General features: G+C 35.8%; 1 long non-coding RNA gene across 1 annotated transcript; it reads right to left on the minus strand.

Annotated features, from left to right (window-relative positions):
- Positions 1 to 391: 391 nt before the first annotated feature.
- Positions 392 to 1,941, minus strand: LOC109200310 (uncharacterized). Its single transcript, XR_002060489.2, has 3 exons — positions 1,746 to 1,941; positions 1,465 to 1,577; positions 392 to 1,036 (listed from the first exon to the last, which is right to left on the minus strand). It is a non-coding gene; the product is annotated as an uncharacterized LOC109200310 (long non-coding RNA).
- Between the last annotated feature and the right edge of the window lie 2,386 nt (positions 1,942 to 4,327).

Below are 4,327 nucleotides of genomic sequence, written 5' to 3' on the forward strand. Positions count from 1 at the left end.
AAAGCTTTTGTGTTTGTCTCGTCTGCTTTATAGGAATAGAAGCCCATCAGTTATTGTTAGAACATACCAGGACAAAACACGTTTTTCCACTGAGCTTTTAGGATGACACTTCATAATACTTATCATAAGTGGATTGTGAAATGTTTTATATATTTTTATTAGTGTTTAATAAGTACTAGAAAAGTTTGGATTATATTTACTTATTTGAGTCGTTTCCTTTAATTAAAAAATAAAAATCAGTGTAACTCTTAACTTGCTATACTAGTTACATACTTTTAATTCTTTCAGTTTGGGGGAAGAAATAAAGTAATATATACTATGTTTTTATAAAGCATAGAAGATGTAGAAAGAGTAAAAAAGAGTAAAAAAAAAGAAAAGCACACACAGAGCAGTCAGTGTGATATAATTTATTTAATATAGGACAAGTATTCAGGGCTAGCCTTCATTGTTGTTGTTGAGTATTCAAAGTTAAATAGAAGATCTATATTAACCAAAAAGACACAAATAAAAGGGAACACATTAAAATAACAATATGTGAACACAAGTTTCTTTTTTGTTTTTTATCAAAAGTTAGTAGAAACTACTTTTTTCTAAGTTTGAGTTTAATAAGACCGCGATTATCAGTCTATAATGCAAAATGCAATAAAAGCTGCTTCCCAGTGAGAACAGCATAAACAACATACAGCTGTCATTTCTCTTACAGAAAACCATCATATTTAATGATGAGATGTATCATTATTTTATGATTTATTTTGTATTATTATTTATTATATAGAAACTTTTAAAGTTTATTTGGTTGAGTTTTAGGATGATTTTCATGTTTTCCTCTTTTATTTCCCCATTTTCACCATTTTTCTTCTTCCTCTCTGTCTGATGGGATGATGGTTCTCTTGTAGAAGCGTCTCAAACTATTTACTAAGTCCATCATTGCAGGAAAATCCTCAAAAAATGACGATGTCCGTATTAGTTCTTCAAAAGATTGAAGAAACTGTAGTTTTTCATCAAGTTCACTTGCTTCTTTCTTCTCGTATTCTGCCTGAAGAAGAAAATAACATTTATTTTTAGCAAAAGTCAAATTTACTTCTACAGTCAGACTGAGTTGCAGTTCTCTTAGTGAGCACTGATATGACTCATACACAGCTGTTTTTTCCTGCATGACCAAATTTGACTGATAACATGCAATCAACATGAAACTGACTGATCCGCCTTCCTTCTGGCTGCTTTTGCTTTTTCTGATTTTCTAAATTGTTCTAAGAAACTTTTCAGAATTTTTTGAAATGTGCAAAACCAGGATGCGTCAGTTGCTTAAGCTCTACATATTAACAACTCTGCATAGAGAGAAAAACACCCAAACTGTGATACGCTTATAATGACTTACATAGTAACTGTAGTTTTAATTTGCAAATAAATGTTTCATAGAAGTACCTTCAGCAACAATTAATTCAGCAGTGACTTTGTTCTTACTTTCGTCAGTGAATTTGTGACATAAACCAGGGACAGCAGAAAGATGAGGATTAAAACGTTGCTGTTTCTGACACCAGCCAGTCCTCTGCTCCTGAACGCTGCTGCTGCCATCACTGTGGAAATAAAAACAGCCTTTGAGCTTGAGAGAAAATGAAATAAAAGAAAAGAAATGAATAAATAAAGAATCATGTTTCATGTTTCCTCCTGTTATGTTAATAATATATTTTTTGTTTTAAATCTTACATATAAACCATCCTATGGTGCAGTTTTGCTGATCTTACCTGCCTGGTGAAGGGACAAACAGCTGTTTCACAGACTGAAAACACAAGGGAATCACACGCTACAAATACTTAATGTTCTCCTGATGTGACTTCCCACTGATCTGTGAGCTGCTCTTTCACTTTTATCTCACAGTAGTGATATGATCTATGTGGCGGGGGTGTGGTCTCCGGCCTGCTGCAGCGGAGGGGTGTTACAGTGAGCTCTCGGGGTGGTGTGGCTGAGAGGGCGGGTGGGACTGCTTAAGGTGATCATCTTCTTCTCTGTATTTTTAAATAGTGATGACGGGGATGGAGACGGGAAGGAGGACGGAGACGGGAAGAACACAGTTGCTTTTATATACCAAGTTTATATGCTTTTTTTTTTTTTTAGCATTTAACCTTCTGTTAGTTTGAGCCAGCCCGCTGATATCATCCAATTAGTAAGGTGGGCAGTTTTAGTGTCGGATGAGCGGCAAGCTTCTTCTTCTATACTCTGGGACAATTTGGCCTTAAGTGGTGTTCTGGCCGACACACCGGGGTGACCGTAGTGCTAAAGAGTGAATCAGCGCCACAACCGTGTGTATTCCTGATATCTCCACTACAATGGGAGAATGAGAAAGAGGTGGAAACACAGCTGGAACAAATCTGATTAATTAAATGGGGCAAGCAAAACTAAACATAGCACACTACCAAAATAAAACAGGGAACAGAAACAGAAAAACTAAATGAAAAAAGTCCAAACTCAAAACCCTGGGACAGCAACCCTGGTACCAAGACAGTTATAGAATTTACATTTTTGGCAGTGAGCAAACACTGGACAACAATCAGCCAGCTGTTTACTTTCTTGTAAAGAAACTCCGTATTAACAGGAAGAAAAGAGGAAAATACAGTTATTGATTAAATTGCAAGTGATACAGCTTGGAGCATGAGAAACTGTTGTCTTTCTTGTTTCACTCTGAAAATGCTTTTTGATATGACATTTATAAGAACAAGGCTTTGTAAATTTGATGCTTCATGGCCGTTGTATTCATTTATTCCTGTGTAAATAAATCTGTAAAACGGCGACTATAGGACGGGTCCCTTCATGGTTTTTTGATGAATGTTAAATCTTTTCACCACAATACAAAGTAAGAAGTGAAGCCTAGTTTTTTTTTATTTTTTTGCACTTTAAAGGTCTGTGAACTAAAATATAAAAATTATACAAACTATAAAGTAAATTTTCAGTGTAATTCGATTTTAAATCAGCTCCTGTTTTTGTTTCATAATTAATTCTAAATTGTAACATGTTACATTTCATTCTAACAGACTTATGTAATTTGTCTCATTTTAACGGGATTATTACTTTCTTAAATATTGTATTTTATATGCTGATTGTTTTTTTGTTTGTTTCACATCTGTTGTCAGCTTTTTTATGTTACCACAACTGAAATTATTTCTTCTTCTCCACCCGTTTATTCAGCTCAGGATTTTCTTTCCACTTCTTGACTTTATCAACTTTCGAATATCAACTCCTTCATAGTTTTCTTAAATTAGAAATTTTTCTCAGTCACCTTACAGTCATGGGATCTCAGGCAACAGGCACATTATATAAGTACTACTTCTATTCTCCTGAAAATATTCATGAAGACAAAAACAGATCTATTAATCTATTTGGATTTATCTTTTTAAATTAAATATTTTTGTTCTAATAGTTTTGTGGATACAAAATAATATGACAGGACTTGAAGGAAAGTAACACATTTACTCTCATTTGGGGCGACTGAGGATGGATCAGATGAGTTTGCCACCTACCTTGTGTCCTCATACCTGGTGGTAATGGACAGCATGTTGCCTTATCAGCACTGGGGTCTTTTGTTTGATGGTTCCACAGTGCCTCCCTCTGGCCGTGATGAAGTATCACACCCCTCTGCTCTTTCTATTACAGGGAATGTCTAGAAAGCACAAACCTTTAATAATCACAGCTGAGATCATAAACTGTAGTTATCCTTCCTTCCTTTCCTTCTTCCTTCCTCTTAAGCACTTAAGGGTTGCTGGAGATGGCTTGAAGACTATCCCAGCTGTCACAAGGTAAAACTCAGGGTACACACTTTACAGTTCACCACTCATGATCACATTCCCAATAGATGATTGTAATTCCCAAAAGAATCACCAATTAACCTAAAAAAGCAAGTTGTTGGACTGTGAGAGGGAGCCGGAGCACCCTCAGAGAACACAACATGCAAACAGCAGCCAGCAGATTCACATGCAGGACCTTCTTGCTGTGAGGCAACAGTACCAACCACTGCACCACCGTGCTGACCTTAGAGCGCAGTCGTATGGTGGAAAATGTTACTGTGGATGCTTTAGATTATATTACATACAGAAAAAAGTACTGGTTTATTATTTTAGTGGGCAAAAGAGTCAAGATTGGATCTAAAGGATGTAAATGGACAAGCACAGTGCATTTCTACTCAGTCTGAACACTCGACACAGCCTCATTCACCCAACTGCACACACATGATTAGGGGAAACTCAACGTTCAGTATCTTCATTTTTTCATCAAAAGACTTTCTCTGTATCTCTGCTCTGTTTGTTTTTGACTTGAAACACTAAATAAAAGTTTT

The sequence above is a fragment of the Oreochromis niloticus genome, unplaced genomic scaffold, assembly GCF_001858045.2.
Source record: "Oreochromis niloticus isolate F11D_XX unplaced genomic scaffold, O_niloticus_UMD_NMBU tig00007310_pilon, whole genome shotgun sequence".
In the NCBI taxonomy this organism is placed as follows: Eukaryota; Metazoa; Chordata; class Actinopteri; order Cichliformes; family Cichlidae; genus Oreochromis; species Oreochromis niloticus.